The 27,695-nt window shown below is 34.1% G+C and overlaps 12 non-coding genes across 12 annotated transcripts; all 12 read left to right on the plus strand.

The window, feature by feature from the left end:
• Window positions 1–1,742: 1,742 nt before the first annotated feature.
• Window positions 1,743–1,861, plus strand: LOC149770509 (5S ribosomal RNA). Its single transcript, XR_016418893.1, has one exon. It is a non-coding gene; the product is annotated as a 5S ribosomal RNA (ribosomal RNA).
• A 900-nt stretch (window positions 1,862–2,761) lies between these two features.
• LOC149770510 (5S ribosomal RNA) lies at window positions 2,762–2,880 on the plus strand. Its single transcript, XR_016418556.1, has one exon. It is a non-coding gene; the product is annotated as a 5S ribosomal RNA (ribosomal RNA).
• A 3,475-nt stretch (window positions 2,881–6,355) lies between these two features.
• On the plus strand, window positions 6,356–6,474 carry LOC149770511 (5S ribosomal RNA). Its single transcript, XR_016418691.1, has one exon. It is a non-coding gene; the product is annotated as a 5S ribosomal RNA (ribosomal RNA).
• A 900-nt stretch (window positions 6,475–7,374) lies between these two features.
• On the plus strand, window positions 7,375–7,493 carry LOC149770512 (5S ribosomal RNA). The gene has a single exon (XR_016418557.1). It is a non-coding gene; the product is annotated as a 5S ribosomal RNA (ribosomal RNA).
• Window positions 7,494–10,976: 3,483 nt separating this feature from the next.
• Window positions 10,977–11,095, plus strand: LOC149770513 (5S ribosomal RNA). Its single transcript, XR_016418865.1, has one exon. It is a non-coding gene; the product is annotated as a 5S ribosomal RNA (ribosomal RNA).
• A 900-nt stretch (window positions 11,096–11,995) lies between these two features.
• Window positions 11,996–12,114, plus strand: LOC149770514 (5S ribosomal RNA). The gene has a single exon (XR_016418559.1). It is a non-coding gene; the product is annotated as a 5S ribosomal RNA (ribosomal RNA).
• A 3,466-nt stretch (window positions 12,115–15,580) lies between these two features.
• Window positions 15,581–15,699, plus strand: LOC149770515 (5S ribosomal RNA). Its single transcript, XR_016418693.1, has one exon. It is a non-coding gene; the product is annotated as a 5S ribosomal RNA (ribosomal RNA).
• Window positions 15,700–16,599: 900 nt separating this feature from the next.
• Window positions 16,600–16,718, plus strand: LOC149770516 (5S ribosomal RNA). Its single transcript, XR_016418560.1, has one exon. It is a non-coding gene; the product is annotated as a 5S ribosomal RNA (ribosomal RNA).
• A 3,473-nt stretch (window positions 16,719–20,191) lies between these two features.
• LOC149770517 (5S ribosomal RNA) lies at window positions 20,192–20,310 on the plus strand. The gene has a single exon (XR_016418866.1). It is a non-coding gene; the product is annotated as a 5S ribosomal RNA (ribosomal RNA).
• A 900-nt stretch (window positions 20,311–21,210) lies between these two features.
• LOC149770518 (5S ribosomal RNA) lies at window positions 21,211–21,329 on the plus strand. Its single transcript, XR_016418561.1, has one exon. It is a non-coding gene; the product is annotated as a 5S ribosomal RNA (ribosomal RNA).
• Window positions 21,330–24,796: 3,467 nt separating this feature from the next.
• Window positions 24,797–24,915, plus strand: LOC149770519 (5S ribosomal RNA). Its single transcript, XR_016418867.1, has one exon. It is a non-coding gene; the product is annotated as a 5S ribosomal RNA (ribosomal RNA).
• A 900-nt stretch (window positions 24,916–25,815) lies between these two features.
• LOC149770520 (5S ribosomal RNA) lies at window positions 25,816–25,934 on the plus strand. The gene has a single exon (XR_016418562.1). It is a non-coding gene; the product is annotated as a 5S ribosomal RNA (ribosomal RNA).
• The last annotated feature ends 1,761 nt before the right edge of the window (window positions 25,935–27,695 follow it).

Here is a 27,695-nt window from a genome sequence, read left to right on the forward strand (position 1 = left end):
ATATATATATATATATATATATATATATATATATATATATATATATATACGTTTGTGTGTGTACATACATACATACATACGTGTATTATTTACATATAGTCTTGGATAATTTTAATTATTGGGATATGGATTTTAGATATCAACAGATACAAAGGAAACAAACGTTTCAATACATATAATGACATTTTCTTAAATTCTACATTGTATCATATTGACCTACTACTTGCTAGGCAAGCTGACTTTTATAAAATTTGCAAACTCCTTATATATATTTAAACTTACTTTTAGTATTCAACCAGAAAATAAGTACAGTGCAGAAAGATTGAAAATATTAATTCTTTCATATATATATATATATATATATATATATATATATATATATATATATATATATATGTGAGAGAGAGAGAGAGATGGGGGGATTCGGAATGGTTTAAACAGACTCTAAATTACACTGATAAAATGTACATCAGTCCAATGGTTAACATGATAGATTTCTATCAAGCTGGTTGCCCTATTGTACCCTTGAGCAAGACTACCCTCATTGCCTAACAAAACCAAGCAGTCTTTTGCCAGAACACCATAATGTGAACTTAGGCCATCTAAATCAAATTCCTATGTGAAATTTGCCAATATAAGCCAATACACTTTAATGCAAACTTAGCCAATCTAAACCAAATATCTTAATGGAAACTTAGCCAAACACCTTAATGTGAACTTAGCCCATCTAAACCAATGTACCATAATGTGAACTTAGCCCATCTAAACCAAGAAAAGAATAATGTGATATTGGCTCATATAAACAAAAACACCTTAATGCTATCTTAGCCAATCTAAACCAACCGACTTAATTTATTTTTATAAAGAATACAAAGTGAAAATTTAAATACTTTTCAGCATTATAAATGAAATCACAAATAGTCCATGAAAAGTTATATGACAAGTCCAAAAGGGTAGTGTTCCAAATGAATGCCAGTGGTTTTCTGAATGAAGTCCAATTATGAATGTGCTGATGTAATAACAATCTTGACGTGTGGCGATGATGTAATTTAGAATGTCCTTGAATGAATTCATAATAGTCCCAAAATAGCGATTTTTGATATTTGGACATTAGTATTGGGGTGTATGGACATATTTGTTTTGCTTATCAAAACGTTGGAAATCGCCGACACCATGCGGTATCGGCATAGGCTGCTTACTAGCCACAGGGGGCTCGTATCATTGCTTACAATGAAACTATCAGTCGTACATATAGTATAAAATGTATGACTGTCAGTTCAATTGTGAGCAACGATGCGAGCCCCTGTGCTTACTAGCCTGCCATGCAAACTTGACCGACCTTTCATCGAGATATACCTGCATGAAATCGAGAGAAATACGATTTATTTTCTCAGAAATAATTCCGAGTATAACATCATTTGTCGTTAATGAAGCTGACTGACGAAAGAAAACGACAACCTTGATGAAATTTGACACGGAACTCGCCATTGTATTACTATTCAAATGACTGCACAAATATGGCAACCTACATGTCAGTGACATCGGCGATCAAATAAGCTCTTGCTTCTTTACAGATTGAAACTGAAGGGATGTATTGTCGTAAGCAGAGCTCTCCCCTGTCTCTAATATATATATATATATATGTGTGTGTGTGTGTGTGTGTGTGTGTGCGTGTGTGTGTAATATATCGTTGTAACGACGAAGAGACAACCTATATTAGTCTTAAATTTGTACATACAAATGTCTACGGCCATACCACGTTGAAAACACCGGTTCTCGTCCGATCACCGAAGTTAAGCAAGGTCGGGCCCGGTTAGTACTTGGATGGGTGACCGCCTGGGAATACCGGGTGCTGCAGGCATTTTTTAAATTTTTTTTTGGTTCCATCCTCACTGTGAGGATATGCGATCATATATGGCCAATATTTCTTGTTCACAAATCTGGTGCAAATTTTTCAGTTTCCTCTACCTCCAGGATCGAAATGGGCCGCCTCGTATGCCGTCCAGATCCTCCAAATTTCTTCTGATATTCCGGATTCAGCCTATAGCGAATAATTGCAACGTATGCAATCGATGTCTTTCATTTTGGATACTTGTCTGTGGTATTTCTTATTCAATAATTGATAGATATATTTGGAATGTATTATTTTTAATTATTTTAATTTATTTACCTGTTTTTAGCAGGGCACCAGTCTATCAGTGTGAAACTTGGCATCCCTTAGCGAATACTTCGAATATGGGCCATTGACAAAATAAATTGGTGTATAAATCTCTGTTTTGATTACAGTAAGTTTGGATGGATGTTCCCTGCTTCCACTTCCTTGCACTTTCTGTGTTTCCACAACTTTAACGTTTCCGAGCTGCAAGACGATATCCGTTTCAAATCAGATTCGAGTCCGTCTTTAAAGGTAGCTCATAGGCTGATGTCGATTATTTACCTATTGAATTAGTCAGTTGATACAAGATAAATAATAATAATAATAATAATGCCCAAAAACAACAAAAATGAACTGAATCTTCGTTTAAATGCATTGTTATTTAAGTCCATTTGAAGGTGTAAACCTCCGGTTAAGCAACTAATGTCCGAGTCCGAAAATGCCTGAATTACAAATTTGAATAATGTATGAAGGCAGTTTATCTATATAAGTTTTAATAAGTACACTTTAATTACTAATTTTACACGGCACATAAACGTAAACGTCTGTACATCGGAAACGGTGAAGAGAGAAGCGAATATAAGTCTTAAATTTACACACACTTGTGTCTACGGCCATACCACGTTGAAAGCACCGGTTCTCGTCCGATCACCGAAGTTAAGCAACGTCGGGCCCGGTTAGTACTTGGATGGGTGACCGCCTGGGAATACCGGGTGCTGTAGACTCTAATTTTTTTTTTTTCTTTTATAACTAAAAGCAGTTGAAGTTTTTCTTTCTTTCTTTTATTGTAACTAAATTTACTTTATTCAATATAAATAATAAATAGAGCAATTTCTCGACTTTCATTTTCTCTTTTTCCTTAACTTTCTTCAATAATTCGGATCCTAAAAAAATCAAGTATAGGACCTGAATATAGCAAATGTTGCTTTGCACTTCTCTGCTCTTGGTTTCGATCCTTACTACTGGAATATGCGATCATAGATGACCAGTATTTCTTATTAACAAATTCGGTTCAATTTATCCAGTTTCCTCTACTTTTACTACCACAACAAGCTGCCTCCTTTCACGTCGAAATACTTCCTTCAAGTTTCTTCTCATATATTCCTGGTGTAGTCTCTAGCGCAGAGTTGCAAAATATGCGATCAATGTCTTTCATTTTGGGTACTTATTTGTGGTATTTCTTATTCACTAATTGATTGATAAATATGGAATGTATGAATTGTGAGAATTTTTTTTATTAATTTATTGATTGATTGATTTCTTTTACAGCAGGGCCTCAGTCTGCCAGTGGGAAAATTGGCATCCTGTAGCGAATACTGTAAATATGGGCCATTGGCTAAATAAATTGGGTTATAAAATTCTGTTTTGATTACAGTAAGTTTAGATAGATATTCCATGCTTCCACTTTCTGTATTTCCACAACGTTAACTTCTACAAGTTGCAAGAAGAGATCCTTTGCAAATCTGATAAGACCCTATTTTTAAAGTTAGCTTACAGGCCGGTGTCGCTTATTTTAACCAAATGATAGGACAGAAAGAGGAATAATAATAATAATAATAACAACAACAATAATGTCCTGAATCTGCATTTTAAGTCAATTTCAACATGGAATTCTCCCCTTATCTGGGTCAGAAAATGGATGAGTGACAAATATGAGTATCTGAGGCCAGTTTTGCTTCTTTTGGATTAGAACTTTGAATCAGTATACACTTTAGTTACTAATATTATACTGCACACAAACATTTGTACATCGGAAACGTTGAAGAGATGTGTGACTAATCAGCCCAAGAGTCTTGAAAACGCATCAAGACAACAAATTATGTTTTACAGTCGAAATGTTGTTCTCACTAGAACTGAAATCATTTAATTTCTACTTAAATGCCCGAAAAATTTACAATTAAAACTACAATAAATGTTTTATACCTAGTCCCGCACAGTGACGTTTATCTGATTCCCTGTACTCACCGAGAGCATTCTGTGTCATATGGATGCATATCAAATGAAGTGAAAAGTAATGGAATACTCGCTTTTTTATTTATCCCTATGCATCGTGGTGCCCACACCATGATGAGACGCTGTTTCAATAAACCTTTTTATATATGTTCTTTACTATTCTTCCTTTTTCTTCTTGCTTTATCATACTGACACACGAGAGAGAGAGAGAGAGAGAGAGAGGGAGTATGCAACAAAGTTCGCATAACTTTATCAGCTATTAAGATTAATTGTACTTCTGTGTAATTTTATTTTTAACGCGTTATCCTATAACGATTGCAAACAAGGGCAAAAACTCTACTGATCTTACTCGATAATTATACCATACTGAATTAATAAGTTTATCTCGTAAAAACGGATCATATATATATCCTGGGTGGCTGAGGGTGTTTTAAGATATGTGTGTGTCTTTTGTGATATATATATATATATATATATATATATATATATATATATATATATATATATATATATATATATATATATATATATATACGTTTGTGTGTGTACATACATACATACATACGTGTATTATTTACATATAGTCTTGGATAATTTTAATTATTGGGATATGGATTTTAGATATCAACAGATACAAAGGAAACAAACGTTTCAATACATATAATGACATTTTCTTAAATTCTACATTGTATCATATTGACCTACTACTTGCTAGGCAAGCTGACTTTTATAAAATTTGCAAACTCCTTATATATATTTAAACTTACTTTTAGTATTCAACCAGAAAATAAGTACAGTGCAGAAAGATTGAAAATATTAATTCTTTCATATATATATATATATATATATATATATATATATATATATATATATATATATATATATATATATATATGTGAGAGAGAGAGAGAGATGGGGGGATTCGGAATGGTTTAAACAGACTCTAAATTACACTGATAAAATGTACATCAGTCCAATGGTTAACATGATAGATTTCTATCAAGCTGGTTGCCCTATTGTACCCTTGAGCAAGACTACCCTCATTGCCTAACAAAACCAAGCAGTCTTTTGCCAGAACACCATAATGTGAACTTAGGCCATCTAAATCAAATTCCTTTGTGAAATTTGCCAATATAAGCCAATACACTTTAATGCAAACTTAGCCAATCTAAACCAAATATCTTAATGGAAACTTAGCCAAACACCTTAATGTGAACTTAGCCCATCTAAACCAATGTACCATAATGTGAACTTAGCCCATCTAAACCAAGAAAAGAATAATGTGATATTGGCTCATATAAACAAAAACACCTTAATGCTATCTTAGCCAATCTAAACCAACCGACTTAATTTATTTTTATAAAGAATACAAAGTGAAAATTTAAATACTTTTCAGCATTATAAATGAAATCACAAATAGTCCATGAAAAGTTATATGACAAGTCCAAAAGGGTAGTGTTCCAAATGAATGCCAGTGGTTTTCTGAATGAAGTCCAATTATGAATGTGCTGATGTAATAACAATCTTGACGTGTGGCGATGATGTAATTTAGAATGTCCTTGAATGAATTCATAATAGTCCCAAAATAGCGATTTTTGATATTTGGACATTAGTATTGGGGTGTATGGACATATTTGTTTTGCTTATCAAAACGTTGGAAATCGCCGACACCATGCGGTATCGGCATAGGCTGCTTACTAGCCACAGGGGGCTCGTATCATTGCTTACAATGAAACTATCAGTCGTACATATAGTATAAAATGTATGACTGTCAGTTCAATTGTGAGCAACGATGCGAGCCCCTGTGCTTACTAGCCTGCCATGCAAACTTGACCGACCTTTCATCGAGATATACCTGCATGAAATCGAGAGAAATACGATTTATTTTCTCAGAAATAATTCCGAGTATAACATCATTTGTCGTTAATGAAGCTGACTGACGAAAGAAAACGACAACCTTGATGAAATTTGACACGGAACTCGCCATTGTATTACTATTCAAATGACTGCACAAATATGGCAACCTACATGTCAGTGACATCGGCGATCAAATAAGCTCTTGCTTCTTTACAGATTGAAACTGAAGGGATGTATTGTCGTAAGCAGAGCTCTCCCCTGTCTCTAATATACATATATATATGTGTGTGTGTGTGTGTGTGTGTGTGTGTGTGTGTGCGTGTGTGTGTAATATATCTTTGTAACGACGAAGAGACAACCTATATTAGTCTTAAATTTGTACATACAAATGTCTACGGCCATACCACGTTGAAAACACCGGTTCTCGTCCGATCACCGAAGTTAAGCAACGTCGGGCCCGGTTAGTACTTGGATGGGTGACCGCCTGGGAATACCGGGTGCTGTAGGCATTTTTTAAATTTTTTTTTGGTTCCATCCTCACTGTGAGGATATGCGATCATATATGGCCAATATTTCTTGTTCACAAATCTGGTGCAAATTTTTCAGTTTCCTCTACCTCCAGGATCGAAATGGGCCGCCTCGTATGCCGTCCAGATCCTCCAAATTTCTTCTGATATTCCGGATTCAGCCTATAGCGAATAATTGCAACGTATGCAATCGATGTCTTTCATTTTGGATACTTGTCTGTGGTATTTCTTATTCAATAATTGATAGATATATTTGGAATGTATTATTTTTAATTATTTTAATTTATTTACCTGTTTTTAGCAGGGCACCAGTCTATCAGTGTGAAACTTGGCATCCCTTAGCGAATACTTCGAATATGGGCCATTGACAAAATAAATTGGTGTATAAATCTCTGTTTTGATTACAGTAAGTTTGGATGGATGTTCCCTGCTTCCACTTCCTTGCACTTTCTGTGTTTCCACAACTTTAACGTTTCCGAGCTGCAAGACGATATCCGTTTCAAATCAGATTCGAGTCCGTCTTTAAAGGTAGCTCATAGGCTGATGTCGATTATTTACCTATTGAATTAGTCAGTTGATACAAGATAAATAATAATAATAATAATAATGCCCAAAAACAACAAAAATGAACTGAATCTTCGTTTAAATGCATTGTTATTTAAGTCCATTTGAAGGTGTAAACCTCCGGTTAAGCAACTAATGTCCGAGTCCGAAAATGCCTGAATTACAAATTTGAATAATGTATGAAGGCAGTTTATCTATATAAGTTTTAATAAGTACACTTTAATTACTAATTTTACACGGCACATAAACGTAAACGTCTGTACATCGGAAACGGTGAAGAGAGAAGCGAATATAAGTCTTAAATTTACACACACTTGTGTCTACGGCCATACCACGTTGAAAGCACCGGTTCTCGTCCGATCACCGAAGTTAAGCAACGTCGGGCCCGGTTAGTACTTGGATGGGTGACCGCCTGGGAATACCGGGTGCTGTAGACTCTAATTTTTTTTTTTTCTTTTATAACTAAAAACAGTTGAAGTTTTTCTTTCTTTCTTTTATTGTAACTAAATTTACTTTATTCAATATAAATAATAAATAGAGCAATTTCTCGACTTTCATTTTCTCTTTTTCCTTAACTTTCTTCAATAATTCGGATCCTAAAAAAATCAAGTATAGGACCTGAATATAGCAAATGTTGCTTTGCACTTCTCTGCTCTTGGTTTCGATCCTTACTACTGGAATATGCGATCATAGATGACCAGTATTTCTTATTAACAAATTCGGTTCAATTTATCCAGTTTCCTCTACTTTTACTACCACAACAAGCTGCCTCCTTTCACGTCGAAATACTTCCTTCAAGTTTCTTCTCATATATTCCTGGTGTAGTCTCTAGCGCAGAGTTGCAAAATATGCGATCAATGTCTTTCATTTTGGGTACTTATTTGTGGTATTTCTTATTCACTAATTGATTGATAAATATGGAATGTATGAATTGTGAGAATTTTTTATATTAATTTATTGATTGATTGATTTCTTTTACAGCAGGGCCTCAGTCTGCCAGTGGGAAAATTGGCATCCTGTAGCGAATACTGTAAATATGGGCCATTGGCTAAATAAATTGGGTTATAAAATTCTGTTTTGATTACAGTAAGTTTAGATAGATATTCCATGCTTCCACTTTCTGTATTTCCACAACGTTAACTTCTACAAGTTGCAAGAAGAGATCCTTTGCAAATCTGATAAGACCCTATTTTTAAAGTTAGCTTACAGGCCGGTGTCGCTTATTTTAACCAAATGATAGGACAGAAAGAGGAATAATAATAATAATAATAACAACAACAATAATGTCCTGAATCTGCATTTTAAGTCAATTTCAACATGGAATTCTCCCCTTATCTGGGTCAGAAAATGGATGAGTGACAAATATGAGTATCTGAGGCCAGTTTTGCTTCTTTTGGATTAGAACTTTGAATCAGTATACACTTTAGTTACTAATATTATACTGCACACAAACATTTGTACATCGGAAACGTTGAAGAGCTGTGTGACTAATCAGCCCAAGAGTCTTGAAAACGCATCAAGACAACAAATTATGTTTTACAGTCGAAATGTTGTTCTCACTAGAACTGAAATCATTTAATTTCTACTTAAATGCCCGAAAAATTTACAATTAAAACTACAATAAATGTTTTATACCTAGTCCCGCACAGTGACGTTTATCTGATTCCCTGTACTCACCGAGAGCATTCTGTGTCATATGGATGCATATCAAATGAAGTGAAAAGTAATGGAATACTCGCTTTTTTATTTATCCCTATGCATCGTGGTGCCCACACCATGATGAGACGCTGTTTCAATAAACCTTTTTATATATGTTCTTTACTATTCTTCCTTTTTCTTCTTGCTTTATCATACTGACACACGAGAGAGAGAGAGAGAGAGAGAGAGAGGGAGTATGCAACAAAGTTCGCATAACTTTATCAGCTATTAAGATTAATTGTACTTCTGTGTAATTTTATTTTTAACGCGTTATCCTATAACGATTGCAAACAAGGGCAAAAACTCTACTGATCTTACTCGATAATTATACCATACTGAATTAATAAGTTTATCTCGTAAAAACGGATCATATATATATCCTGGGTGGCTGAGGGTGTTTTAAGATATGTGTGTGTCTTTTGTGATATATATATATATATATATATATATATATATATATATATATATATATATATATATATATATATATATATATATATATATACGTTTGTGTGTGTACATACATACATACATACGTGTATTATTTACATATAGTCTTGGATAATTTTAATTATTGGGATATGGATTTTAGATATCAACAGATACAAAGGAAACAAACGTTTCAATACATATAATGACATTTTCTTAAATTCTACATTGTATCATATTGACCTACTACTTGCTAGGCAAGCTGACTTTTATAAAATTTGCAAACTCCTTATATATATTTAAACTTACTTTTAGTATTCAACCAGAAAATAAGTACAGTGCAGAAAGATTGAAAATATTATTTCTTTCATATATATATATATATATATATATATATATATATATATATATATATATATATATATATATATATATATATATATATATGTGAGAGAGAGAGAGAGATGGGGGGATTCGGAATGGTTTAAACAGACTCTAAATTACACTGATAAAATGTACATCAGTCCAATGGTTAACATGATAGATTTCTATCAAGCTGGTTGCCCTATTGTACCCTTGAGCAAGACTACCCTCATTGCCTAACAAAACCAAGCAGTCTTTTGCCAGAACACCATAATGTGAACTTAGGCCATCTAAATCAAATTCCTATGTGAAATTTGCCAATATAAGCCAATACACTTTAATGCAAACTTAGCCAATCTAAACCAAATATCTTAATGGAAACTTAGCCAAACACCTTAATGTGAACTTAGCCCATCTAAACCAATGTACCATAATGTGAACTTAGCCCATCTAAACCAAGAAAAGAATAATGTGATATTGGCTCATATAAACAAAAACACCTTAATGCTATCTTAGCCAATCTAAACCAACCGACTTAATTTATTTTTATAAAGAATACAAAGTGAAAATTTAAATACTTTTCAGCATTATAAATGAAATCACAAATAGTCCATGAAAAGTTATATGACAAGTCCAAAAGGGTAGTGTTCCAAATGAATGCCAGTGGTTTTCTGAATGAAGTCCAATTATGAATGTGCTGATGTAATAACAATCTTGACGTGTGGCGATGATGTAATTTAGAATGTCCTTGAATGAATTCATAATAGTCCCAAAATAGCGATTTTTGATATTTGGACATTAGTATTGGGGTGTATGGACATATTTGTTTTGCTTATCAAAACGTTGGAAATCGCCGACACCATGCGGTATCGGCATAGGCTGCTTACTAGCCACAGGGGGCTCGTATCATTGCTTACAATGAAACTATCAGTCGTACATATAGTATAAAATGTATGACTGTCAGTTCAATTGTGAGCAACGATGCGAGCCCCTGTGCTTACTAGCCTGCCATGCAAACTTGACCGACCTTTCATCGAGATATACCTGCATGAAATCGAGAGAAATACGATTTATTTTCTCAGAAATAATTCCGAGTATAACATCATTTGTCGTTAATGAAGCTGACTGACGAAAGAAAACGACAACCTTGATGAAATTTGACACGGAACTCGCCATTGTATTACTATTCAAATGACTGCACAAATATGGCAACCTACATGTCAGTGACATCGGCGATCAAATAAGCTCTTGCTTCTTTACAGATTGAAACTGAAGGGATGTATTGTCGTAAGCAGAGCTCTCCCCTGTCTCTAATATATATATATATATGTGTGTGTGTGTGTGTGTGTGTGTGTGTGCGTGTGTGTGTAATATATCTTTGTAACGACGAAGAGACAACCTATATTAGTCTTAAATTTGTACATACAAATGTCTACGGCCATACCACGTTGAAAACACCGGTTCTCGTCCGATCACCGAAGTTAAGCAAGGTCGGGCCCGGTTAGTACTTGGATGGGTGACCGCCTGGGAATACCGGGTGCTGTAGGCATTTTTTAAATTTTTTTTTGGTTCCATCCTCACTGTGAGGATATGCGATCATATATGGCCAATATTTCTTGTTCACAAATCTGGTGCAAATTTTTCAGTTTCCTCTACCTCCAGGATCGAAATGGGCCGCCTCGTATGCCGTCCAGATCCTCCAAATTTCTTCTGATATTCCGGATTCAGCCTATAGCGAATAATTGCAACGTATGCAATCGATGTCTTTCATTTTGGATACTTGTCTGTGGTATTTCTTATTCAATAATTGATAGATATATTTGGAATGTATTATTTTTAATTATTTTAATTTATTTACCTGTTTTTAGCAGGGCACCAGTCTATCAGTGTGAAACTTGGCATCCCTTAGCGAATACTTCGAATATGGGCCATTGACAAAATAAATTGGTGTATAAATCTCTGTTTTGATTACAGTAAGTTTGGATGGATGTTCCCTGCTTCCACTTCCTTGCACTTTCTGTGTTTCCACAACTTTAACGTTTCCGAGCTGCAAGACGATATCCGTTTCAAATCAGATTCGAGTCCGTCTTTAAAGGTAGCTCATAGGCTGATGTCGATTATTTACCTATTGAATTAGTCAGTTGATACAAGATAAATAATAATAATAATAATAATGCCCAAAAACAACAAAAATGAACTGAATCTTCGTTTAAATGCATTGTTATTTAAGTCCATTTGAAGGTGTAAACCTCCGGTTAAGCAACTAATGTCCGAGTCCGAAAATGCCTGAATTACAAATTTGAATAATGTATGAAGGCAGTTTATCTATATAAGTTTTAATAAGTACACTTTAATTACTAATTTTACACGGCACATAAACGTAAACGTCTGTACATCGGAAACGGTGAAGAGAGAAGCGAATATAAGTCTTAAATTTACACACACTTGTGTCTACGGCCATACCACGTTGAAAGCACCGGTTCTCGTCCGATCACCGAAGTTAAGCAACGTCGGGCCCGGTTAGTACTTGGATGGGTGACCGCCTGGGAATACCGGGTGCTGTAGACTCTAATTTTTTTTTTTTTCTTTTATAACTAAAAGCAGTTGAAGTTTTTCTTTCTTTCTTTTATTGTAACTAAATTTACTTTATTCAATATAAATAATAAATAGAGCAATTTCTCGACTTTCATTTTCTCTTTTTCCTTAACTTTCTTCAATAATTCGGATCCTAAAAAAATCAAGTATAGGACCTGAATATAGCAAATGTTGCTTTGCACTTCTCTGCTCTTGGTTTCGATCCTTACTACTGGAATATGCGATCATAGATGACCAGTATTTCTTATTAACAAATTCGGTTCAATTTATCCAGTTTCCTCTACTTTTACTACCACAACAAGCTGCCTCCTTTCACGTCGAAATACTTCCTTCAAGTTTCTTCTCATATATTCCTGGTGTAGTCTCTAGCGCAGAGTTGCAAAATATGCGATCAATGTCTTTCATTTTGGGTACTTATTTGTGGTATTTCTTATTCACTAATTGATTGATAAATATGGAATGTATGAATTGTGAGAATTTTTTTTATTAATTTATTGATTGATTGATTTCTTTTACAGCAGGGCCTCAGTCTGCCAGTGGGAAAATTGGCATCCTGTAGCGAATACTGTAAATATGGGCCATTGGCTAAATAAATTGGGTTATAAAATTCTGTTTTGATTACAGTAAGTTTAGATAGATATTCCATGCTTCCACTTTCTGTATTTCCACAACGTTAACTTCTACAAGTTGCAAGAAGAGATCCTTTGCAAATCTGATAAGACCCTATTTTTAAAGTTAGCTTACAGGCCGGTGTCGCTTATTTTAACCAAATGATAGGACAGAAAGAGGAATAATAATAATAATAATAACAACAACAATAATGTCCTGAATCTGCATTTTAAGTCAATTTCAACATGGAATTCTCCCCTTATCTGGGTCAGAAAATGGATGAGTGACAAATATGAGTATCTGAGGCCAGTTTTGCTTCTTTTGGATTAGAACTTTGAATCAGTATACACTTTAGTTACTAATATTATACTGCACACAAACATTTGTACATCGGAAACGTTGAAGAGATGTGTGACTAATCAGCCCAAGAGTCTTGAAAACGCATCAAGACAACAAATTATGTTTTACAGTCGAAATGTTGTTCTCACTAGAACTGAAATCATTTAATTTCTACTTAAATGCCCGAAAAATTTACAATTAAAACTACAATAAATGTTTTATACCTAGTCCCGCACAGTGACGTTTATCTGATTCCCTGTACTCACCGAGAGCATTCTGTGTCATATGGATGCATATCAAATGAAGTGAAAAGTAATGGAATACTCGCTTTTTTATTTATCCCTATGCATCGTGGTGCCCACACCATGATGAGACGCTGTTTCAATAAACCTTTTTATATATGTTCTTTACTATTCTTCCTTTTTCTTCTTGCTTTATCATACTGACACACGAGAGAGAGAGAGAGAGAGAGAGAGGGAGTATGCAACAAAGTTCGCATAACTTTATCAGCTATTAAGATTAATTGTACTTCTGTGTAATTTTATTTTTAACGCGTTATCCTATAACGATTGCAAACAAGGGCAAAAACTCTACTGATCTTACTCGATAATTATACCATACTGAATTAATAAGTTTATCTCGTAAAAACGGATCATATATATATCCTGGGTGGCTGAGGGTGTTTTAAGATATGTGTGTGTCTTTTGTGATATATATATATATATATATATATATATATATATATATATATATATATATATATATATATATATATATATACGTTTGTGTGTGTACATACATACATACATACGTGTATTATTTACATATAGTCTTGGATAATTTTAATTATTGGGATATGGATTTTAGATATCAACAGATACAAAGGAAACAAACGTTTCAATACATATAATGACATTTTCTTAAATTCTACATTGTATCATATTGACCTACTACTTGCTAGGCAAGCTGACTTTTATAAAATTTGCAAACTCCTTATATATATTTAAACTTACTTTTAGTATTCAACCAGAAAATAAGTACAGTGCAGAAAGATTGAAAATATTAATTCTTTCATATATATATATATATATATATATATATATATATATATATATATATATATATATATATATATATATATGTGAGAGAGAGAGAGAGATGGGGGGATTCGGAATGGTTTAAACAGACTCTAAATTACACTGATAAAATGTACATCAGTCCAATGGTTAACATGATAGATTTCTATCAAGCTGGTTGCCCTATTGTACCCTTGAGCAAGACTACCCTCATTGCCTAACAAAACCAAGCAGTCTTTTGCCAGAACACCATAATGTGAACTTAGGCCATCTAAATCAAATTCCTATGTGAAATTTGCCAATATAAGCCAATACACTTTAATGCAAACTTAGCCAATCTAAACCAAATATCTTAATGGAAACTTAGCCAAACACCTTAATGTGAACTTAGCCCATCTAAACCAATGTACCATAATGTGAACTTAGCCCATCTAAACCAAGAAAAGAATAATGTGATATTGGCTCATATAAACAAAAACACCTTAATGCTATCTTAGCCAATCTAAACCAACCGACTTAATTTATTTTTATAAAGAATACAAAGTGAAAATTTAAATACTTTTCAGCATTATAAATGAAATCACAAATAGTCCATGAAAAGTTATATGACAAGTCCAAAAGGGTAGTGTTCCAAATGAATGCCAGTGGTTTTCTGAATGAAGTCCAATTATGAATGTGCTGATGTAATAACAATCTTGACGTGTGGCGATGATGTAATTTAGAATGTCCTTGAATGAATTCATAATAGTCCCAAAATAGCGATTTTTGATATTTGGACATTAGTATTGGGGTGTATGGACATATTTGTTTTGCTTATCAAAACGTTGGAAATCGCCGACACCATGCGGTATCGGCATAGGCTGCTTACTAGCCACAGGGGGCTCGTATCATTGCTTACAATGAAACTATCAGTCGTACATATAGTATAAAATGTATGACTGTCAGTTCAATTGTGAGCAACGATGCGAGCCCCTGTGCTTACTAGCCTGCCATGCAAACTTGACCGACCTTTCATCGAGATATACCTGCATGAAATCGAGAGAAATACGATTTATTTTCTCAGAAATAATTCCGAGTATAACATCATTTGTCGTTAATGAAGCTGACTGACGAAAGAAAACGACAACCTTGATGAAATTTGACACGGAACTCGCCATTGTATTACTATTCAAATGACTGCACAAATATGGCAACCTACATGTCAGTGACATCGGCGATCAAATAAGCTCTTGCTTCTTTACAGATTGAAACTGAAGGGATGTATTGTCGTAAGCAGAGCTCTCCCCTGTCTCTAATATACATATATATATGTGTGTGTGTGTGTGTGTGTGTGTGTGTGTGTGCGTGTGTGTGTAATATATCTTTGTAACGACGAAGAGACAACCTATATTAGTCTTAAATTTGTACATACAAATGTCTACGGCCATACCACGTTGAAAACACCGGTTCTCGTCCGATCACCGAAGTTAAGCAACGTCGGGCCCGGTTAGTACTTGGATGGGTGACCGCCTGGGAATACCGGGTGCTGTAGGCATTTTTTAAATTTTTTTTTGGTTCCATCCTCACTGTGAGGATATGCGATCATATATGGCCAATATTTCTTGTTCACAAATCTGGTGCAAATTTTTCAGTTTCCTCTACCTCCAGGATCGAAATGGGCCGCCTCGTATGCCGTCCAGATCCTCCAAATTTCTTCTGATATTCCGGATTCAGCCTATAGCGAATAATTGCAACGTATGCAATCGATGTCTTTCATTTTGGATACTTGTCTGTGGTATTTCTTATTCAATAATTGATAGATATATTTGGAATGTATTATTTTTAATTATTTTAATTTATTTACCTGTTTTTAGCAGGGCACCAGTCTATCAGTGTGAAACTTGGCATCCCTTAGCGAATACTTCGAATATGGGCCATTGACAAAATAAATTGGTGTATAAATCTCTGTTTTGATTACAGTAAGTTTGGATGGATGTTCCCTGCTTCCACTTCCTTGCACTTTCTGTGTTTCCACAACTTTAACGTTTCCGAGCTGCAAGACGATATCCGTTTCAAATCAGATTCGAGTCCGTCTTTAAAGGTAGCTCATAGGCTGATGTCGATTATTTACCTATTGAATTAGTCAGTTGATACAAGATAAATAATAATAATAATAATAATGCCCAAAAACAACAAAAATGAACTGAATCTTCGTTTAAATGCATTGTTATTTAAGTCCATTTGAAGGTGTAAACCTCCGGTTAAGCAACTAATGTCCGAGTCCGAAAATGCCTGAATTACAAATTTGAATAATGTATGAAGGCAGTTTATCTATATAAGTTTTAATAAGTACACTTTAATTACTAATTTTACACGGCACATAAACGTAAACGTCTGTACATCGGAAACGGTGAAGAGAGAAGCGAATATAAGTCTTAAATTTACACACACTTGTGTCTACGGCCATACCACGTTGAAAGCACCGGTTCTCGTCCGATCACCGAAGTTAAGCAACGTCGGGCCCGGTTAGTACTTGGATGGGTGACCGCCTGGGAATACCGGGTGCTGTAGACTCTAATTTTTTTTTTTTCTTTTATAACTAAAAACAGTTGAAGTTTTTCTTTCTTTCTTTTATTGTAACTAAATTTACTTTATTCAATATAAATAATAAATAGAGCAATTTCTCGACTTTCATTTTCTCTTTTTCCTTAACTTTCTTCAATAATTCGGATCCTAAAAAAATCAAGTATAGGACCTGAATATAGCAAATGTTGCTTTGCACTTCTCTGCTCTTGGTTTCGATCCTTACTACTGGAATATGCGATCATAGATGACCAGTATTTCTTATTAACAAATTCGGTTCAATTTATCCAGTTTCCTCTACTTTTACTACCACAACAAGCTGCCTCCTTTCACGTCGAAATACTTCCTTCAAGTTTCTTCTCATATATTCCTGGTGTAGTCTCTAGCGCAGAGTTGCAAAATATGCGATCAATGTCTTTCATTTTGGGTACTTATTTGTGGTATTTCTTATTCACTAATTGATTGATAAATATGGAATGTATGAATTGTGAGAATTTTTTATATTAATTTATTGATTGATTGATTTCTTTTACAGCAGGGCCTCAGTCTGCCAGTGGGAAAATTGGCATCCTGTAGCGAATACTGTAAATATGGGCCATTGGCTAAATAAATTGGGTTATAAAATTCTGTTTTGATTACAGTAAGTTTAGATAGATATTCCATGCTTCCACTTTCTGTATTTCCACAACGTTAACTTCTACAAGTTGCAAGAAGAGATCCTTTGCAAATCTGATAAGACCCTATTTTTAAAGTTAGCTTACAGGCCGGTGTCGCTTATTTTAACCAAATGATAGGACAGAAAGAGGAATAATAATAATAATAATAACAACAACAATAATGTCCTGAATCTGCATTTTAAGTCAATTTCAACATGGAATTCTCCCCTTATCTGGGTCAGAAAATGGATGAGTGACAAATATGAGTATCTGAGGCCAGTTTTGCTTCTTTTGGATTAGAACTTTGAATCAGTATACACTTTAGTTACTAATATTATACTGCACACAAACATTTGTACATCGGAAACGTTGAAGAGATGTGTGACTAATCAGCCCAAGAGTCTTGAAAACGCATCAAGACAACAAATTATGTTTTACAGTCGAAATGTTGTTCTCACTAGAACTGAAATCATTTAATTTCTACTTAAATGCCCGAAAAATTTACAATTAAAACTACAATAAATGTTTTATACCTAGTCCCGCACAGTGACGTTTATCTGATTCCCTGTACTCACCGAGAGCATTCTGTGTCATATGGATGCATATCAAATGAAGTGAAAAGTAATGGAATACTCGCTTTTTTATTTATCCCTATGCATCGTGGTGCCCACACCATGATGAGACGCTGTTTCAATAAACCTTTTTATATATGTTCTTTACTATTCTTCCTTTTTCTTCTTGCTTTATCATACTGACACACGAGAGAGAGAGAGAGAGAGAGAGAGAGGGAGTATGCAACAAAGTTCGCATAACTTTATCAGCTATTAAGATTAATTGTACTTCTGTGTAATTTTATTTTTAACGCGTTATCCTATAACGATTGCAAACAAGGGCAAAAACTCTACTGATCTTACTCGATAATTATACCATACTGAATTAATAAGTTTATCTCGTAAAAACGGATCATATATATATCCTGGGTGGCTGAGGGTGTTTTAAGATATGTGTGTGTCTTTTGTGATATATATATATATATATATATATATATATATATATATATATATATATATATATATATACGTTTGTGTGTGTACATACATACATACATACGTGTATTATTTACATATAGTCTTGGATAATTTTAATTATTGGGATATGGATTTTAGATATCAACAGATACAAAGGAAACAAACGTTTCAATACATATAATGACATTTTCTTAAATTCTACATTGTATCATATTGACCTACTACTTGCTAGGCAAGCTGACTTTTATAAAATTTGCAAACTCCTTATATATATTTAAACTTACTTTTAGTATTCAACCAGAAAATAAGTACAGTGCAGAAAGATTGAAAATATTAATTCTTTCATATATATATATATATATATATATATATATATATATATATATATATATATATATATATATATATATATATATATATATATATATATATGTGAGAGAGAGAGAGAGATGGGGGGATTCGGAATGGTTTAAACAGACTCTAAATTACACTGATAAAATGTACATCAGTCCAATGGTTAACATGATAGATTTCTATCAAGCTGGTTGCCCTATTGTACCCTTGAGCAAGACTACCCTCATTGCCTAACAAAACCAAGCAGTCTTTTGCCAGAACACCATAATGTGAACTTAGGCCATCTAAATCAAATTCCTATGTGAAATTTGCCAATATAAGCCAATACACTTTAATGCAAACTTAGCCAATCTAAACCAAATATCTTAATGGAAACTTAGCCAAACACCTTAATGTGAACTTAGCCCATCTAAACCAATGTACCATAATGTGAACTTAGCCCATCTAAACCAAGAAAAGAATAATGTGATATTGGCTCATATAAACAAAAACACCTTAATGCTATCTTAGCCAATCTAAACCAACCGACTTAATTTATTTTTATAAAGAATACAAAGTGAAAATTTAAATACTTTTCAGCATTATAAATGAAATCACAAATAGTCCATGAAAAGTTATATGACAAGTCCAAAAGGGTAGTGTTCCAAATGAATGCCAGTGGTTTTCTGAATGAAGTCCAATTATGAATGTGCTGATGTAATAACAATCTTGACGTGTGGCGATGATGTAATTTAGAATGTCCTTGAATGAATTCATAATAGTCCCAAAATAGCGATTTTTGATATTTGGACATTAGTATTGGGGTGTATGGACATATTTGTTTTGCTTATCAAAACGTTGGAAATCGCCGACACCATGCGGTATCGGCATAGGCTGCTTACTAGCCACAGGGGGCTCGTATCATTGCTTACAATGAAACTATCAGTCGTACATATAGTATAAAATGTATGACTGTCAGTTCAATTGTGAGCAACGATGCGAGCCCCTGTGCTTACTAGCCTGCCATGCAAACTTGACCGACCTTTCATCGAGATATACCTGCATGAAATCGAGAGAAATACGATTTATTTTCTCAGAAATAATTCCGAGTATAACATCATTTGTCGTTAATGAAGCTGACTGACGAAAGAAAACGACAACCTTGATGAAATTTGACACGGAACTCGCCATTGTATTACTATTCAAATGACTGCACAAATATGGCAACCTACATGTCAGTGACATCGGCGATCAAATAAGCTCTTGCTTCTTTACAGATTGAAACTGAAGGGATGTATTGTCGTAAGCAGAGCTCTCCCCTGTCTCTAATATATATATATATATGTGTGTGTGTGTGTGTGTGTGTGTGTGTGTGCGTGTGTGTGTAATATATCTTTGTAACGACGAAGAGACAACCTATATTAGTCTTAAATTTGTACATACAAATGTCTACGGCCATACCACGTTGAAAACACCGGTTCTCGTCCGATCACCGAAGTTAAGCAAGGTCGGGCCCGGTTAGTACTTGGATGGGTGACCGCCTGGGAATACCGGGTGCTGTAGGCATTTTTTAAATTTTTTTTTGGTTCCATCCTCACTGTGAGGATATGCGATCATATATGGCCAATATTTCTTGTTCACAAATCTGGTGCAAATTTTTCAGTTTCCTCTACCTCCAGGATCGAAATGGGCCGCCTCGTATGCCGTCCAGATCCTCCAAATTTCTTCTGATATTCCGGATTCAGCCTATAGCGAATAATTGCAACGTATGCAATCGATGTCTTTCATTTTGGATACTTGTCTGTGGTATTTCTTATTCAATAATTGATAGATATATTTGGAATGTATTATTTTTAATTATTTTAATTTATTTACCTGTTTTTAGCAGGGCACCAGTCTATCAGTGTGAAACTTGGCATCCCTTAGCGAATACTTCGAATATGGGCCATTGACAAAATAAATTGGTGTATAAATCTCTGTTTTGATTACAGTAAGTTTGGATGGATGTTCCCTGCTTCCACTTCCTTGCACTTTCTGTGTTTCCACAACTTTAACGTTTCCGAGCTGCAAGACGATATCCGTTTCAAATCAGATTCGAGTCCGTCTTTAAAGGTAGCTCATAGGCTGATGTCGATTATTTACCTATTGAATTAGTCAGTTGATACAAGATAAATAATAATAATAATAATAATGCCCAAAAACAACAAAAATGAACTGAATCTTCGTTTAAATGCATTGTTATTTAAGTCCATTTGAAGGTGTAAACCTCCGGTTAAGCAACTAATGTCCGAGTCCGAAAATGCCTGAATTACAAATTTGAATAATGTATGAAGGCAGTTTATCTATATAAGTTTTAACAAGTACACTTTAATTACTAATTTTACACGGCACATAAACGTAAACGTCTGTACATCGGAAACGGTGAAGAGAGAAGCGAATATAAGTCTTAAATTTACACACACTTGTGTCTACGGCCATACCACGTTGAAAGCACCGGTTCTCGTCCGATCACCGAAGTTAAGCAACGTCGGGCCCGGTTAGTACTTGGATGGGTGACCGCCTGGGAATACCGGGTGCTGTAGACTCTAATTTTTTTTTTTTCTTTTATAACTAAAAGCAGTTGAAGTTTTTCTTTCTTTCTTTTATTGTAACTAAATTTACTTTATTCAATATAAATAATAAATAGAGCAATTTCTCGACTTTCATTTTCTCTTTTTCCTTAACTTTCTTCAATAATTCGGATCCTAAAAAAATCAAGTATAGGACCTGAATATAGCAAATGTTGCTTTGCACTTCTCTGCTCTTGGTTTCGATCCTTACTACTGGAATATGCGATCATAGATGACCAGTATTTCTTATTAACAAATTCGGTTCAATTTATCCAGTTTCCTCTACTTTTACTACCACAACAAGCTGCCTCCTTTCACGTCGAAATACTTCCTTCAAGTTTCTTCTCATATATTCCTGGTGTAGTCTCTAGCGCAGAGTTGCAAAATATGCGATCAATGTCTTTCATTTTGGGTACTTATTTGTGGTATTTCTTATTCACTAATTGATTGATAAATATGGAATGTATGAATTGTGAGAATTTTTTATATTAATTTATTGATTGATTGATTTCTTTTACAGCAGGGCCTCAGTCTGCCAGTGGGAAAATTGGCATCCTGTAGCGAATACTGTAAATATGGGCCATTGGCTAAATAAATTGGGTTATAAAATTCTGTTTTGATTACAGTAAGTTTAGATAGATATTCCATGCTTCCACTTTCTGTATTTCCACAACGTTAACTTCTACAAGTTGCAAGAAGAGATCCTTTGCAAATCTGATAAGACCCTATTTTTAAAGTTAGCTTACAGGCCGGTGTCGCTTATTTTAACCAAATGATAGGACAGAAAGAGGAATAATAATAATAATAATAACAACAACAATAATGTCCTGAATCTGCATTTTAAGTCAATTTCAACATGGAATTCTCCCCTTATCTGGGTCAGAAAATGGATGAGTGACAAATATGAGTATCTGAGGCCAGTTTTGCTTCTTTTGGATTAGAACTTTGAATCAGTATACACTTTAGTTACTAATATTATACTGCACACAAACATTTGTACATCGGAAACGTTGAAGAGATGTGTGACTAATCAGCCCAAGAGTCTTGAAAACGCATCAAGACAACAAATTATGTTTTACAGTCGAAATGTTGTTCTCACTAGAACTGAAATCATTTAATTTCTACTTAAATGCCCGAAAAATTTACAATTAAAACTACAATAAATGTTTTATACCTAGTCCCGCACAGTGACGTTTATCTGATTCCCTGTACTCACCGAGAGCATTCTGTGTCATATGGATGCATATCAAATGAAGTGAAAAGTAATGGAATACTCGCTTTTTTATTTATCCCTATGCATCGTGGTGCCCACACCATGATGAGACGCTGTTTCAATAAACCTTTTTATATATGTTCTTTACTATTCTTCCTTTTTCTTCTTGCTTTATCATACTGACACACGAGAGAGAGAGAGAGAGAGAGAGAGGGAGTATGCAACAAAGTTCGCATAACTTTATCAGCTATTAAGATTAATTGTACTTCTGTGTAATTTTATTTTTAACGCGTTATCCTATAACGATTGCAAACAAGGGCAAAAACTCTACTGATCTTACTCGATAATTATACCATACTGAATTAATAAGTTTATCTCGTAAAAACGGATCATATATATATCCTGGGTGGCTGAGGGTGTTTTAAGATATGTGTGTGTCTTTTGTGATATATATATATATATATATATATATATATATATATATATATATATATATATATATATATATATATATACGTTTGTGTGTGTACATACATACATACATACGTGTATTATTTACATATAGTCTTGGATAATTTTAATTATTGGGATATGGATTTTAGATATCAACAGATACAAAGGAAACAAACGTTTCAATACATATAATGACATTTTCTTAAATTCTACATTGTATCATATTGACCTACTACTTGCTAGGCAAGCTGACTTTTATAAAATTTGCAAACTCCTTATATATATTTAAACTTACTTTTAGTATTCAACCAGAAAATAAGTACAGTGCAGAAAGATTGAAAATATTATTTCTTTCATATATATATATATATATATATATATATATATATATATATATATATATATATATATATATATATATATATATATATGTGAGAGAGAGAGAGAGATGGGGGGATTCGGAATGGTTTAAACAGACTCTAAATTACACTGATAAAATGTACATCAGTCCAATGGTTAACATGATAGATTTCTATCAAGCTGGTTGCCCTATTGTACCCTTGAGCAAGACTACCCTCATTGCCTAACAAAACCAAGCAGTCTTTTGCCAGAACACCATAATGTGAACTTAGGCCATCTAAATCAAATTCCTATGTGAAATTTGCCAATATAAGCCAATACACTTTAATGCAAACTTAGCCAATCTAAACCAAATATCTTAATGGAAACTTAGCCAAACACCTTAATGTGAACTTAGCCCATCTAAACCAATGTACCATAATGTGAACTTAGCCCATCTAAACCAAGAAAAGAATAATGTGATATTGGCTCATATAAACAAAAACACCTTAATGCTATCTTAGCCAATCTAAACCAACCGACTTAATTTATTTTTATAAAGAATACAAAGTGAAAATTTAAATACTTTTCAGCATTATAAATGAAATCACAAATAGTCCATGAAAAGTTATATGACAAGTCCAAAAGGGTAGTGTTCCAAATGAATGCCAGTGGTTTTCTGAATGAAGTCCAATTATGAATGTGCTGATGTAATAACAATCTTGACGTGTGGCGATGATGTAATTTAGAATGTCCTTGAATGAATTCATAATAGTCCCAAAATAGCGATTTTTGATATTTGGACATTAGTATTGGGGTGTATGGACATATTTGTTTTGCTTATCAAAACGTTGGAAATCGCCGACACCATGCGGTATCGGCATAGGCTGCTTACTAGCCACAGGGGGCTCGTATCATTGCTTACAATGAAACTATCAGTCGTACATATAGTATAAAATGTATGACTGTCAGTTCAATTGTGAGCAACGATGCGAGCCCCTGTGCTTACTAGCCTGCCATGCAAACTTGACCGACCTTTCATCGAGATATACCTGCATGAAATCGAGAGAAATACGATTTATTTTCTCAGAAATAATTCCGAGTATAACATCATTTGTCGTTAATGAAGCTGACTGACGAAAGAAAACGACAACCTTGATGAAATTTGACACGGAACTCGCCATTGTATTACTATTCAAATGACTGCACAAATATGGCAACCTACATGTCAGTGACATCGGCGATCAAATAAGCTCTTGCTTCTTTACAGATTGAAACTGAAGGGATGTATTGTCGTAAGCAGAGCTCTCCCCTGTCTCTAATATATATATATATATGTGTGTGTGTGTGTGTGTGTGTGTGTGTGCGTGTGTGTGTAATATATCTTTGTAACGACGAAGAGACAACCTATATTAGTCTTAAATTTGTACATACAAATGTCTACGGCCATACCACGTTGAAAACACCGGTTCTCGTCCGATCACCGAAGTTAAGCAAGGTCGGGCCCGGTTAGTACTTGGATGGGTGACCGCCTGGGAATACCGGGTGCTGTAGGCATTTTTTAAATTTTTTTTTGGTTCCATCCTCACTGTGAGGATATGCGATCATATATGGCCAATATTTCTTGTTCACAAATCTGGTGCAAATTTTTCAGTTTCCTCTACCTCCAGGATCGAAATGGGCCGCCTCGTATGCCGTCCAGATCCTCCAAATTTCTTCTGATATTCCGGATTCAGCCTATAGCGAATAATTGCAACGTATGCAATCGATGTCTTTCATTTTGGATACTTGTCTGTGGTATTTCTTATTCAATAATTGATAGATATATTTGGAATGTATTATTTTTAATTATTTTAATTTATTTACCTGTTTTTAGCAGGGCACCAGTCTATCAGTGTGAAACTTGGCATCCCTTAGCGAATACTTCGAATATGGGCCATTGACAAAATAAATTGGTGTATAAATCTCTGTTTTGATTACAGTAAGTTTGGATGGATGTTCCCTGCTTCCACTTCCTTGCACTTTCTGTGTTTCCACAACTTTAACGTTTCCGAGCTGCAAGACGATATCCGTTTCAAATCAGATTCGAGTCCGTCTTTAAAGGTAGCTCATAGGCTGATGTCGATTATTTACCTATTGAATTAGTCAGTTGATACAAGATAAATAATAATAATAATAATAATGCCCAAAAACAACAAAAATGAACTGAATCTTCGTTTAAATGCATTGTTATTTAAGTCCATTTGAAGGTGTAAACCTCCGGTTAAGCAACTAATGTCCGAGTCCGAAAATGCCTGAATTACAAATTTGAATAATGTATGAAGGCAGTTTATCTATATAAGTTTTAATAAGTACACTTTAATTACTAATTTTACACGGCACATAAACGTAAACGTCTGTACATCGGAAACGGTGAAGAGAGAAGCGAATATAAGTCTTAAATTTACACACACTTGTGTCTACGGCCATACCACGTTGAAAGCACCGGTTCTCGTCCGATCACCGAAGTTAAGCAACGTCGGGCCCGGTTAGTACTTGGATGGGTGACCGCCTGGGAATACCGGGTGCTGTAGACTCTAATTTTTTTTTTTTTCTTTTATAACTAAAAGCAGTTGAAGTTTTTCTTTCTTTCTTTTATTGTAACTAAATTTACTTTATTCAATATAAATAATAAATAGAGCAATTTCTCGACTTTCATTTTCTCTTTTTCCTTAACTTTCTTCAATAATTCGGATCCTAAAAAAATCAAGTATAGGACCTGAATATAGCAAATGTTGCTTTGCACTTCTCTGCTCTTGGTTTCGATCCTTACTACTGGAATATGCGATCATAGATGACCAGTATTTCTTATTAACAAATTCGGTTCAATTTATCCAGTTTCCTCTACTTTTACTACCACAACAAGCTGCCTCCTTTCACGTCGAAATACTTCCTTCAAGTTTCTTCTCATATATTCCTGGTGTAGTCTCTAGCGCAGAGTTGCAAAATATGCGATCAATGTCTTTCATTTTGGGTACTTATTTGTGGTATTTCTTATTCACTAATTGATTGATAAATATGGAATGTATGAATTGTGAGAATTTTTTTTATTAATTTATTGATTGATTGATTTCTTTTACAGCAGGGCCTCAGTCTGCCAGTGGGAAAATTGGCATCCTGTAGCGAATACTGTAAATATGGGCCATTGGCTAAATAAATTGGGTTATAAAATTCTGTTTTGATTACAGTAAGTTTAGATAGATATTCCATGCTTCCACTTTCTGTATTTCCACAACGTTAACTTCTACAAGTTGCAAGAAGAGATCCTTTGCAAATCTGATAAGACCCTATTTTTAAAGTTAGCTTACAGGCCGGTGTCGCTTATTTTAACCAAATGATAGGACAGAAAGAGGAATAATAATAATAATAATAACAACAACAATAATGTCCTGAATCTGCATTTTAAGTCAATTTCAACATGGAATTCTCCCCTTATCTGGGTCAGAAAATGGATGAGTGACAAATATGAGTATCTGAGGCCAGTTTTGCTTCTTTTGGATTAGAACTTTGAATCAGTATACACTTTAGTTACTAATATTATACTGCACACAAACATTTGTACATCGGAAACGTTGAAGAGATGTGTGACTAATCAGCCCAAGAGTCTTGAAAACGCATCAAGACAACAAATTATGTTTTACAGTCGAAATGTTGTTCTCACTAGAACTGAAATCATTTAATTTCTACTTAAATGCCCGAAAAATTTACAATTAAAACTACAATAAATGTTTTATACCTAGTCCCGCACAGTGACGTTTATCTGATTCCCTGTACTCACCGAGAGCATTCTGTGTCATATGGATGCATATCAAATGAAGTGAAAAGTAATGGAATACTCGCTTTTTTATTTATCCCTATGCATCGTGGTGCCCACACCATGATGAGACGCTGTTTCAATAAACCTTTTTATATATGTTCTTTACTATTCTTCCTTTTTCTTCTTGCTTTATCATACTGACACACGAGAGAGAGAGAGAGAGAGAGAGAGGGAGTATGCAACAAAGTTCGCATAACTTTATCAGCTATTAAGATTAATTGTACTTCTGTGTAATTTTATTTTTAACGCGTTATCCTATAACGATTGCAAACAAGGGCAAAAACTCTACTGATCTTACTCGATAATTATACCATACTGAATTAATAAGTTTATCTCGTAAAAACGGATCATATATATATCCTGGGTGGCTGAGGGTGTTTTAAGATATGTGTGTGTCTTTTGTGATATATATATATATATATATATATATATATATATATATATATATATATATATATATATATATATATATATATATATA

This window comes from Sinohyriopsis cumingii, unplaced genomic scaffold (assembly GCF_028554795.1).
Source record: "Sinohyriopsis cumingii isolate HCF-2022 unplaced genomic scaffold, ASM2855479v2 utg002479l, whole genome shotgun sequence".
Classification (NCBI taxonomy): Eukaryota; Metazoa; Mollusca; class Bivalvia; order Unionida; family Unionidae; genus Sinohyriopsis; species Sinohyriopsis cumingii.